This window comes from Chamaea fasciata, unplaced genomic scaffold (genome assembly GCF_029207755.1).
Source record: "Chamaea fasciata isolate MVZ Bird 193981 ecotype frontalis unplaced genomic scaffold, bChaFas1.0.hap1 SCAF_4, whole genome shotgun sequence".
NCBI classification, from domain to species: Eukaryota; Metazoa; Chordata; class Aves; order Passeriformes; family Sylviidae; genus Chamaea; species Chamaea fasciata.
Genome location: NW_027094089.1, coordinates 2,812,033 through 2,825,702, shown reverse-complemented (window position 1 = coordinate 2,825,702; position 13,670 = coordinate 2,812,033).

Below are 13,670 nucleotides of genomic sequence, written 5' to 3'. Positions count from 1 at the left end.
TAGCTGTGCCAAGAAGTGGATGGAAGCACAGGAGTACATGGGAGGATCTGGCGTTGAGCTCCACCAGTCTCCTAGGACAGGGCTACTGTGAGAGGGGATCCAGGCTGGGCTGCTGAGCTCACAGGCAGATGGAAATAACTTCTTGTGTCTCTACAGGGAAGTTAAAAAAATGTGGCAAAATATCTAACACCCATCAGCTCAGCTGGATAATATAGTGGTGCATCAGTGAAATGAGCTTCCAGACATTGTAGAGATTTTGATTTTTTTCATAGTGTCTTTTTCCCAGGCCCCCTGTTGTTCTTACTTCAATTTCAGCTTCACTCTTCCTTTTTTGTCTCATATTTCTTCGTTTTTCCTGTAGTCTCTTAGTCTTCTTCTGTCCTATTCCTATTTTTCTCTTTTCTCCATCCAGTTGTTTATTTCTTCTTTGCATTCCACAGTATAACTATGCACTGATTTTCCCAAAGCCTTGCTGTGTGTTGTTTCTTCAGTAAATTGCAGCAGTGATAGCTGTTCAGCTGTGGTGCTCTGCTCCAGTTCTCCTGCCTAGAGGAAATGTTCTTGTTTGGAGAACTGAAACCAAACTGATGTCCAAAAACTTGCAGCTGCGTGCAAACAGAGACTTCATTAACAAAACAAAACAAAACAAAAAAAATGACAGTTAATGTAAGACAAAATAAAGAAACTAATATTGTCAGATAGTGAATTACAAGGCAGAAGATCCTGCCTAATGAGCAAAAGACTTAGTAACTTAGCTCTAAGAAAGATACAGTCTTTTGTAGGTGTCAAGAGAACAGGTGATGAGACTGACCTGAGGCAGAGCAGGAGAATCCCTAGGAGATGTGAAGAGCAAAAAAACATAAAGCAGTGTCCAATTCCTAGAGCACAGAGTTAATTTTCATCAGGGTAGCTAGTATGGGGCCATGTTTTGGACTTGTGCTGAAACAGTGTTGATAACACAGGAATATTTTGGTTATTGCTGGGCAGCCATTAGACATAATCCAGGCTTTTTCTGCTCCTCACAACACCCTGGCAGCAAGAAGGCTGGAGGTGCACAAAGAGTTGGGAGGGAGCCCAGCCTGGACAGCTGAGCCCAACTCACCATAATATAGGGGTTTCCTATATTATATGACATCATATTCAGCAAAGAAAGCTGGGGGAAGAGGGAGGAAGGTTGGCACATTTGGACTGATGCCATTTCCCAAATCACCACTGTGTGTGCTTGAGCCGTTCTTTCCTGGGAATGGGTGAACAACTGCCTGCCCATTGAAAGTGGTGACTGAATTCCTTGTTTCGCTTTGCTTCTGTGTGTATGTCTCCCAGTTACCCATTAAAGTGCCTTTGCTTCTACCCATGAGTTTTCTAAGTTTTATTCTTCTGATTCTCTCCCTAGTCCTGCTAGTGAGGGAGTGAGGGGGCAGATGAGTTGGTCTTAATTGCCAGCTGAGTTTAAATGATAACCAGAGCAAGCAGAAAAGAGTTTGTGTTGAAGATCCATCAGGGAGCTCTGTAGGATCATTGTGAGTGATCAGATCTGGGAGATGATCTTGTCATATTGAATGGGAGACAGAGAGGCTTATAGAAATTTCGCCTGTGACAAGGAAGACAGGTTAACTTCTCTCCTATATGTTAGGGAGGGGCCAGCAGTGACATGTCTGAAAAGGTTTAGCTAGGTGGGTAACCCATTTCAAGCTTTTTTCTTCTTCTTACAGTTTAAGCAACTTAAAAAAAAAAAAAAAAAAAAAAAAAAAACAACAAAAAAACCCCCACTTGTATTCACATCACAACATTATTTCAAAAGCAATGGATGAAGTTAGCACTGAGTCTTGTGCAACTCGCAATAGAACCACAGAATCACAAAATCGCAGAATATCCTCAGTTGGAAGTGACCAAGAGGGATCATCAAGTCCAACTCCTGGCCCTGCATAGCAACATCCCCAGTAGTCAGTTATGTGCCTGAGAATGTTGTCCAGATGCTTCTTGAACTCTGTAAGGCTGTGACCACTTCCATGGGGAGTCTGTTCCAGTGACCAAACACCCTCTGTGTGAAGAACCTTTTTCAAATACCTGACCTAAACCCTTCCTGACACTACTTCAGGCCATTTCCTCGGGTCCTGTTACAGAGAAGAGATCAGTGCCTGCCCCTCCTCTTCCCCTCATGATGAAGATGCAGATTGCTATGAGGCCTCCCCTCAGTCTCCTCCAGGCTGAACAGAACAAGTGACCTCAGTTGCTCTTCATAAGGGCTCACCTCATGACCCTCCTCTGGGCACTCCCCAATAGTTCTATCTTTTTCTTATACTGTGGCACCCAGAGCTGCCCCCAGCACTGGAGGTGAGGCTGCCCCAGAGCAGAGCAGAGCAGGACAATCCCCTCCCTTGCCCAGCTGATGCTGTCCCTGATGTCCCCAGGACACGGGTGGCCCTCCTGGCTGCCAGGGCACTGCTGGCTCATGTTCAACTTGCCATTGCCCAGGACCCCCAGGTCCCTTTCTGTGGCCCTGCTTTCCAGCATGTCATTCCCCAGTCTGTCTGCACATCCAGGGCTGCCCCATCCCAAGTCCAGAATCTTTTTCACCTTCATACAGTTGGTGGTTGTCCAGACCTTCAATTTGTACAGTTTTTCTGTAGGGCCTCTCTGCCTTTGAGACAGTCAACAGTTCCCCTTAGTTTTGCATTGTCTGCAAACTTGCCTAGTATCCCTTCCAGTCCTGCCTCTAAATCATAAAACAAGATGTTGAAGAACACAGAGTCTAAGATGGAGCCCTGTGGAACACCATTAGTGGCATGTCCCCAGTCTGATGCCACCCCCATTCACTGTAACCCTTTGTGCTGACCCAGAGGCCACTTGCTCACCCCATGCTTGATGTGTTTATTCAGCTGTGTGCTGGACATTTTGTCCAGAAGGATTTTGTGACAGACAGTATCTGAAATCCAAGATTACATCACCTGGCTTTCCTTAATCAACTAGGTGTGTTGTTGCATTTTATCTCCTTTTTGTAGCGTTGGGAGACTTTGCTGACAGTGTGTTACCTTGTTATAAAAAGGAAATCAGGTTTGCTAAGCAGGACATCTGTCTCATTAACCTGTTTCGGAAGTGAGCAGTGGCTGCATTTTCCTTTAGGTGTTTTTCAATACCTCCCAGGATTTTCTTGTCCTTAACTTTACCAGGAACAAAAGTGACACTGTACCAGGCCTGTAGTTTCCAGGGTCCTCCTTTTGTTGCTTCTCAAAAACTGGGGCAATGCTTGCCAGCTTCCAGTCAGCTGGGACTTCTCTGGATTCTGAAGACTGCTTAAAAACCATTGAGAGAGGTTTCATGGTGACATCAGCAGCTCTTTGAGGACTCTTGGATGGATCCCATAATGCTCCATAGATTTATAGGGACCCAGCTGGATCAGCCAATCCTGGAGTTTATCATTCTTGCAGTCATGGTCTTCCAGCTCAGGGCACTTAGACCCTCTTGATGCATCCTCTGTGTTGAAGGGGCACAAAATGCATAAACACCTCTGCTGTGTCCCTGTCTCAGTTTGTGATGTGACTATCTTCATCCCGTAATAAGCTTTTATTTTTACCCTGCTTATTGCCATTAATATATTTTTAAAAACTCTTTTTACTCTCCCCCTCAACTGTGGCCAGCTTCAACTCCACTTGAGCTTTGTCTGCAAAAATTTTCTCCCCACAGTGATGAGCAGCATTTTTGTATTCCTCCCACAACACCTGACCTTGCTTCCACTGGGCCCACACCTTCCATTTTTTTGCTGTATTTCCAAGAGAAGGTCCTTGTTCAGCCAAGTTGTCCTGCCTTGCCTGCTTAACTTCCAACATTTAGGAATTGCCTGCTCTTTTGCCCTTAGGAGGTGATGTTTGAAAAGTGACCAGCACTGATGGGACCCAGCACCTGCAGAAGCATTTTCCCAGGGTCCTTTACTCACTGATTCCCTGAGCAGCCTGAAGTCTGCTCTCCTCACATCCAGGGCTGAGGTTTTGCTGGTGCTTTTCCTCCTATCAACAGATATTTTAAACTCTATCCCTTTATGGTCTGCGTGGCAAAGACAGCCACCAATCTCCACTTGGATAACAAGACCCTTTCTCTTGGCAAGCAGTGGATCACAAAGGACATTTTTCTGAGCCTGCTCTCTAAGGACATATTCATAGAGTTGTCATTTTAGGAACCTTCTGGCCCAGGCTGTACCAGCTGTGTGATGTTTCCAGTAAATTTCTGACAAGTTGAAGTCCCCCATGAGGACAAGGGCAGTTGACTTGGAAGCATCCCTTAGTTCCTCAAAGAATAAATGATCAGCACCATTTTCCTGGCTGGGTGGTCTATAAGAGACTCCCATGATGACATCTGCATTGTTTGTTTGCCTCTTGGTTCTTACCCAGAGGTTCTCAACTGTGCCATTGCCAACTGTGAGGTCCATACATTCTAATCCTTGTGGGTTTGTTATCTTCTTTTTACTTCTGTTATATCTGGGATTAAATGCTCGGGAGATGTGGTATGTGTTCGGACTCAGATATTTATTAATTCTTATCTATAGCACAGTCTCACAAGCTGGGAGTTCTAGCTAACAAAGGGAAAAATGTCTCTAACTCTTTCCAAGGTCTTTTAAGCACAAATTGTCCAATCATGAGATGACACTTAGATTATTTTTACTTTTAACCCAATAACCAACCACCCATGGTCCACAATGTGGATTTCTCTATCCAATTACAAGAAACCAGCCGGATCCATGAAGAAGGTGAAAAAGAAGGACTAGCCTAGGGCCCTAAATCCTCCATCTTGCCTTATACATATTACTATATACTAAAACCTTAAACCCTAAGCTTTCCACGCTGTGATATTACACACTTCTATTCAAACTACACACCCATAGTCCCAGTGCTGTCGCTCAATTTTGGAAGCCTCTTCCATGGCCTCAGGTCAAATGTAGTGCTTTCTTGAGGATCAGTGCCTGTTAGCACAGAAAGCCTAAAATTCTCAGCTTCCAGGGCTCCAACAAACCCTTCTATATACTTTAAAAGGGTTAGAATGTATCGAGCTCACTCTTTGGCCCCTCCACCTCTCCTGCCTGTCTACCCCACCTGGAGAGCCTGTTACCATTCATCAGAGCACTTCAGTCACAGGACCCATCCCACCAGATTTCATTTACACCAATGATTTCAAACCCCTGGGGTTGGGCCAAAGCTTTGAGCTTTGAGCTGCTCTTGTTTGCTCCTGCTTCTCTGTGCATTAGTGTAGAATCATTTCAAGTGTGGTACATTGTACCCAATGCCTGCTGAAGTATATTAAGGCATCTCATTAGTGCTCATTTCCTCATGTTTTGGCCTGCCATCCTAATGTTAACTACTGGTTTTGACCCTTCCCCTCTTATAATCTAGCCTAAACCTTTGTCAACAAGCCCCACTTGCTCCTGTGCTACAGCTAATTTTCCTATCTGAAGTAGGTGTGTCCCATCGGGGACCAGCTGTTGAATAGCTTCTCCCATGGTCAACAAACACCAACTTTTACCCCTGACACCAGCCTTGGAGCCATGCATTGACTCCACATATCTGCCTAGTCCTAGCAATAGTATTTGTTGTTACTGGAAAAATTGAGGAAATCACTGCTTGTGCTCCTGGGCCCTCTACCAATCATTCCAGGGCCCTGAAGTCTCTTTTTTTTTTTTTTTCTCTCAGTTTTCTCTTTGTAATTTTGTAACTTCCACTTTGAACAATCAATCGGAGATAGCAAACAGAGGGCCTTATTAGGCTGGAGAATTCTCTGGTGATGTCCCTCATCTGAGCCCCTGGGAGACAGCAGACTTCCTGAGAGTTGAGGGTCTGTGTGTTGGACTCTCAACTCCCCTTAGAAGGGAGTCTCTTACTAAAACTACCTTTCTTTTCCTCTCAACAGAGGGGATCATGATGGGGAGTACAGTTGGTGTTATTTTAGGAGGCTCCACAGTTCCAGGTTGACCTTCACCCACCTCATCTGTTGTCTTCTAGTTCTGGAGCCTCATACCTGTTGTGGAATGTACAAGTCCTCTTTGTCAAATCCTGGGACGGAGGAGGAACCTTCCTCCTGATATGTGCCGTGACCTGCTTCCAGCTTTCATCTTGAACAGACCCTTAGCTAACAGTAGAATTTGACTAATTCCCCGGCAGGGTTGTGAGTCCACCTGCCTCTCCACTATAATGGAGGTTCCAGACTCCTGAGAGTCTCCAGTCCACAGCATCACTGAAAACAGCTGGTTCACTTTAGTACTATGTAGCCTGTTAGCTTCTTCCTGTAGCTCCTTAACCCGCAGACACATTTCCTCAAACACATCAGATTTTCTGCCCCAGCTTCACGGAGAGGCATCAGGCACCCCTGGCAGTCGGTGACCTGGAGAGCTGTGTCTGCCATCAGCGGGTTTGTCTGTCTGTCTGTCTGGAGGCCTCTGTCATGGCTGGTTCAGTGACCCTCACAGCTACGAGGGACTGAGCTCCGGGGCATGTCGATACCATATTGGAGGAAGCTTAGTTTAGCACGCTGAAAAGACTGGGGTTGAAAGGATCTCTTTGTTCTTCCTTACCAGCTACTGGGTCTGTTTCCTGACTCCGCTGGCTACTCTCAGATGGCCAGAGAGGAGACATTCCTGCCCACCCTGCCTGCAGGAACTGCTGTGCAGACTGTCCTGCCCTGCCCTCACTGTCCTGGCATTCTCTCACTGCTGTGCTGTTCCCTCACAGCCCTGCCACGCCCTCACAGCCCCGCCATGGCCCTGTTCATTGCCGAAGGGCTTCGGAGTTGTGAGGAGGCCTGGGGGCTACTGGATGGGTTCCTGAAATTGGGAACCCCTCTGTACATATCAATATCACTCTCTGGTCTTTCCCTCAGTCATTGCCCCTTCGAAATGAAGATGCAATTGTAAAAGTTTCAGTGCAGACTTGCAGCTGGATACAAATTTTCCCGAAGTACAAAGAGGACAAAGAAGATATGTGAAGTCCCCACCTTCATCTGAAGTTAATAATACAGATAATACAGACAGGAAATGGTTTTAGGCAACTCCTTTAGAAAAAATCCTCACCTTAAGATAATATATCTGCTTCTGGGCCACTTTTCTGCAAGACTTCTTGCAAGAATATGGCAAGCCCTTTTCCAGTGTTGTCAGGGACAAAGGGTCTAAAGTGTCAGATTCCAAATGCCATCTCAGTGCAAAGTCTCTGCTCAGATCCCAGTCAAAATCTACTCACCTATTCCATTCAACTAAGGGTCACATCCCCATAATTTCATTAATCAATCTTTTTACTTTTTTCCATAACTGATATCACGAAACTAATAGATTAAAATGCATCAGGTCAGCCTGAGTACACACATACACAGTAAGCTTCAGAATTTCTGTCATCTCATCTTCTAAAGTACAATAGCTTTGGTGAAATCGTTATTCTAATTCTGTCAAATTTGGATAACTTTTCAAAGCAGTGATTTTATTTAATCTAAATGGGATCATTTTCTTTCTCAATATTTTCATCATATAATTTAATGCCAAACATGCAGGAGTTTAGCAGCACCTCCTCATCAAACATGCTAAACAAGAATGGTTGGCAATCAGTGAAATACATGAAAATTAGTTAAGATCTTATATAAAGAACCTACTTAGACTAAAGATGTGGTGTACTGCTTTTCAGGTGGAAATCACACTGATAGACTCAAAGCTAATTGCCTGCAGTAGCTTTGTGGTGTGGTGTGACATCTTAAGTCTCATTAACATCAATTGTGTGTACGGTTCAGAGAGATAATACACACCAGAACATTAAAATTAATGTAATGAAATACAAACCTCTGTGAAGGCAGGTGAAAATTTTAAGGATCATATTTGACAACTGCTTTCTTATCTAGTTAACTACTCTGTAACTGTGCATTTACCTACGTGCAGGAGGATTGACCGAGTCAGACGCTAATTTTTACAGGTGAGATATGTTCTTTGTGTTAAAGGAAGATAGATAGCCTTGAAATTACAGGTTTAGAAATACACTTCTTGGCTATTTTTAGCAACACAATTTAATCCTAACATTTGGCTTTCATTCCATTCTCAGTTACGATGAATAACAAGTAAGGAGAATATCAGCAAAATGTTCCATTTACTTAATGCCCTTCATTTGATGATTTTAAGGTCTTCATGGTCATGAATAAATTAAGCATTAAGACAACAGTCTGCAAGTAAGTAATTTTCTGGTATAAGGAAGAAAATGAATCATGAGGAATGATATGAATCACCCAAGTTGAGTCAGTGCCTGACTGGGATACAGAACCCAGATACTTGGGTTCTTGCTTTTCTTCTAACCACTAAGCACATTTTCTGAACTTGGTCACTTGGAGTGCTTTGCATGAGAAAAATTAAACCAAGAAACCTCAACCAAACAACAACAGCAAAAACCTGCAGAAAGAAAATAATGAATCATGAATCAGAGAACTTTCAGATTGTCAGAGCTTGAGGCACTGTCTTCAGAAGGTCTTTCTAGATACCTTTCCCAGGCAATCACAGAGACAACAAGATGCAGCTATTCTCAAGAAAATATTGCAAGACTTCCCCTGTGGTTTTGCACCTTGTTGTTCCAAAGATATTTCTCAAGCAAATCTCATGTAATAGTCGGGGGTGAGTGTCTGTAAGGGAAGGGGTGGATGGGAAGCTATGTATTCACCCACCCCCCAATGCCCCCTTTAGGTGCCCCCAGCTCTACACCTCACTCAAGATGAATGAAAAATAACCCACTAGGTATTTTTAAAAAAAAATCAGAATTGAACTTTAAACACTGACTGCTAAATGATTAACTTTCAGACTTGGCCCAGTGCAGCACATATTGCAATCAATACAGTCCTTCCTCTTAGCTGCAAAGCAAAGATTATAGTGATTTTGTTTATCAAGAAAAAAGAAAAGAAATATTTCCTAAAGGTATTTACTAATATTCTTTTTAAGAAAGAAAAGAAGCAAAAGGAGAAAAAGTGATAATGAAATAACAAAATGACAATGTATCTCTAGAGCAGAAAGATGCCATTCAATTATTTACCTCTACAACTTGAGCTTGAGATACAATTAGAAGTAATGAAACAGGTTCAATAATCAACAATAAAATGATTGTCTTCAAATCTGGTAATTCTCTGTTGGTCTAAAATGCACACATGCACGCCCAGGTACAGGTACATATTTCCTCATGTGGCTAATTTTAAAACATTCCCACCTAGGTTTTTTGATGGATGGTTTCAGGCCTGTCAAATTTTGTGATTGCAGGAGACCTGATCTGAAAGATGAAGATGCTTCCCTCATCAAACACTCATTCTGTCACACTGGGAGAGTGATCTCAGTTTTTGTGCCTGGAGTATTCTGTCTTAATATGCGCCTGAAGAAACTCAAAGGATTCAAGCAAGGTCAAACAAAAATGAAGAGAGCAGCAGAGAGTTTTAAAGAAAAGAAGAGAAAAACACAAAAGCAAAAGGACGTGGAAAATGTCCCCTCTTCTGCTTGAAAACCAGTAAGTCCAGGAAAAATGATGACTTACATGGACTGATGCTAGACACGCTCCAGTAAGCAGAAGGATGTGGGATCTGAGGTGCTCTCAGCAAAATAACTTTTTTTTCCTTTCAATCGCCTATGTTTTCATCTGAGAGGGAAAGCATTCATTCTCTTCTACACTCATCTTAAGTTTTTTTGTAATTCTCTGCAGAGATTCTTCAACCAAAGTGTTCTGTAACATCCAGGTGAGAAAGGGGAACTTTATAGTTGTCTGCCTGAAAACAATTATGGTTAGTAGGACCACTGCTGGGACCTGGGACAGGAACAGGAGTTGCCTCTGATTCATCAGAGGTTGTTTTTCTTTTACCACTGCTTGTCTTGTGTTGTGACCTGATGGGAAATGTGGCTGCCTTGGAGTGCCTCAGCTCCTTTCCCTCTTTTTTCATTTTTTGATTCTCTCTCATCTCCATCACTTTTGTATCCAGGTAACTGCTGGGCTAGAGCCAGATTTGACACTATCTCAGAAAGCTTTAACACAAAGCCCTCAGACTCCTAAGGTGTGCATTTGTCCTGTTCCCAGGCTGTGCACTATACACAGGAATAAGTAATGCATGCCAATGAAGATCTATATTGTTTGTGAAATTTACAGGCTCAGGACTGTAAACATCTTGTTTAAGGAAAAACATTACACTGGACTTGACCTTCTGACTGAAGGCAGTGCTGCTCTAATAACATGTCTTTCTCATTTGTATTGCTCAAGGAAATCCTGTTCTCTGTGACATTAGGTTTTATCTGTGCCATCAATCTCTAGCAGAAATACATACAGAAGCTCTGCTTAGGATGCAAATTCTTTTTTTTATTATTATTAATGCTGAACATAACTGCTTCATCTTTGTAGTTCATTATTTTCAGAATTCATCTGTTCATTTTTCTGGAACTTGAGAAAAATGTATTTTTTATGTCTTATTTAACGAACTGTGGTTAGCACCATAATGGAATAGCAAATGACTGTCAGATCACAGATAATATGCCATCTGTGATGTTATACTAAGTTCTTGGGCCAAATACTCTGGTATAAGTCAGCTTAATTTATATGAGCAGAGTCTCTCAATCAAACTTAAAATAAAAAATCCATCCACTCAAATTATCTTTTCCTTCTTCTAACTGCAGGGCCAAAGTGCAGATTTCAGAAGTTGTATTAAAACCTCTGAGAGTGTAAAGGCACTACAGCAGGAAAGCAAGCAAACAAACAAAAACAAACTTTTTAAAAGAAGTTCACATATACCTTAAATATTTTTTGCTGCTATATTTTTTTGTGTTTTGTCTGCCTCTAAACATTAAACCATTCAGTCTGTAGCAGAATTTTTATCTTCAGTCCTCAAAATTTTAATGCATGAACTGAGTGTTTTCATTTTTCAGTGTGCTAAAGATTCTTAGGGACAGGGAGGGAGATTGCTGTGGGCAGCAGATTGTTGAGACAACCCGCAGTCCTCACAATCCCTCCAATGATGAAGATATAATGTGGCCAGATTCTCACCAGACATGTGATGACAGAATCAAGATTTTGGTATATGTTAGAGGCACTTCCAGTCATTTGGCATGACAGAACATGGCTTTGCAGTACCAGCATGGAATATTATATGACTTATGACATTTTTCAATCTGCCTTGAAATGGTGTGGAATAACCGCTATTGCCATTACCAGGCACTGACAAGGGTAAGCACAACGTGAATGCTGTGAATGAACTCACTGTGACTTGGTGAGGCAAGAACCTCACGGCAACTCAGCACGTGGGCAAGGGCAGACAAATAAGAGAGCAGCACAGGTGTGGCCAAAACTTTCCCAAATACTACACTTTATAGCAAACTGAAAAAGATTTTAAAAGTCCAGCAATTCTATGGGCTTGCTGGGGGGGAAGCTAATTTGGACCTTTTGGAAAGACCCAGCAATAATTGCCATAGTCACAAGTACACCCACAGTCTGATTAACACTCACCAGCAATAGAAATTCTGGACTGAGACGGTGAGAACTGAAACTCTGCCGTTTTTATCCTCTTAAAACAAGAAATATCTTTCACCTTGCAGTGCATCAGCACAAACAGGTTTGCTCACATCCAAGCACTCAGAAACATACTGCCAGCACTCAATCACTGTTTGGAAAACAGGCAGCTTGGGGAAAAAAAGGATGGGAAATTTTTTCCACAACGTTTAGGAATGCTTGGCATGCAGAAACTCCCTGCTGGCTTCCCACTGCTCTGCCTGGGAGACAGAGCACAGAACTGCAGATTCTACTGATGGCATCCTAACGTGTTAATTTTGCTGCTGCTTTGAGGGTTTTTCATCATCCTTGATCAAAGCAAGGGAAAGACAGGAGGGACTGCTCCCTTTGAAACCCACAGCAAGTTTTCCTTCAATGGCAAAGTGTCAGAACCTGTGCTTGACCAAACAATTCTGCATTTCTACAGCAGACTGCATTTCCCTGAAAGTTCTTATCTGAACCAGGTCCCAGCCATAATCCCAGGGCTCCATAAGAGTTGGCCTTGGAGCTGACACCACATTCAGGTGATGCTCCTTCACTTAATGTCACCTATCACAGTGAACCCTGGATGTCCTACTGATGGCAATGCCCCACATTGTCTGTGGCTCTGTGCCTTCCCCTAAAGTCATATCTTGGCCCTTGTTGGTTTTCACTTCCACACTTGAACTCACACTGGGGCACCAGGGCTATCTGTACCAGGACAGTGTCAGGTCAGGGCAGGGGAGATCATCAGTATGGGTTTGCTATCTTCCTTGCTGACCCTTTGGTTCTGGTCCAGCAGCAAAATGTTTCCTTGCAGGGAAAGTCATAAAAGATGTCCTTGGTGACAATTCCCTGCTCTGACTCTGGTGCCACAGGCTGTCTGAGGGATGCAACGCTTGAGCTGAATGCAGTAAGGAAGCAAAAGATTCTTGCAATGTGTGCACCCAGAGTTAGTTTTATCTTCAGACAGAAAGGACACTCATTATATTAACTGGAAAAATAAACTCCAGCCTTGAACATCACACTCACCCTGGCTGTAAGCACAAACTAGTTCACATCTGTATGCAAGGTATGTACGTGCCCTGTGGTCCCTCCTCACTTGTGGCAGGAGAGATCAAGGAAAAAGCTTTAAGGAAGAGAACCTTTACCACATCCAGCACCAGCTTTTCAAAGTGACACTTTGGACATGTTTCCTGTCTCACTGGCATAGGCAAGTAAGATGGGAGTGCTGGGAAATGGCACCACTCGATTTTTAAGCTCAAAACCATTAAGAGGAGTATGGCACTGAAATTAAAAATAATATATGATTTCTGCCCCCAGGAGATGCATGCTTTCCTAGCAGGGAGATCAAATTTAAACAGGCACAAATAAACATTTACATAACAACACAGAGTGCTGCTTCTTACAAGACTGCAAGAAACAGCATAGTGTAAAAGGGATCTGCAGGCTAGAGCTGAAGCGGCATTGATTTTTCTGGTGATAACAGTACTCCAGCAAATAAACCACAGGGCTTTGAGAGCACATCCAAGATATGCATTACTGCTTAAGGCACTTAGATGAGATGGGAAATGAGCCTGCTGGAGCTATTCCATGTCTGAACAAGATGCAAAGTAGAAGGGTTTGCAAGACGCTTGTGTGCACGGAGCTAACAAACACAATCAGGAAGCAGGAGGCTCTATTACATGTTTTCACAATACATGTCATACATATTTCTCCCTATCACAACGTGATAAACTGTTTGTATCCACGGACTCCCACACTGTAAAACAATCAGCAAGGGCTGCATTGCAAAGCAGGTTGTTACTGCTGATTCTCTAAGCTTTCAGTGACCTCTGTTTTGACTATATTGTTGATGTTTGTCCTTCTAAAAAACATGTAGCAATACTGCAAGTAACAGAGCAGGAAGAAAGAAACTAAAGCAGAAGTTCAACTGCGTCAATCCTTGCCCAAAGCAGAGCAGGTGTCAGACATCTGCAGCCTGGACATTGAAGCACTGCACCTTTCCCTTTCCTCCCTTAACATCATGCAACTCACAGTGTTGTCTAGTGGCCTTGCACTCCTCTGCAGCCTATGGTCCCATCCTGTGTCTTGGATTGTTTAAAGTAAATGGGTAATAGTAAATATGTAGAGTTTCTCTCAGCCTCTTCCTATAATTAAAAAAGTACCAGGTCACAA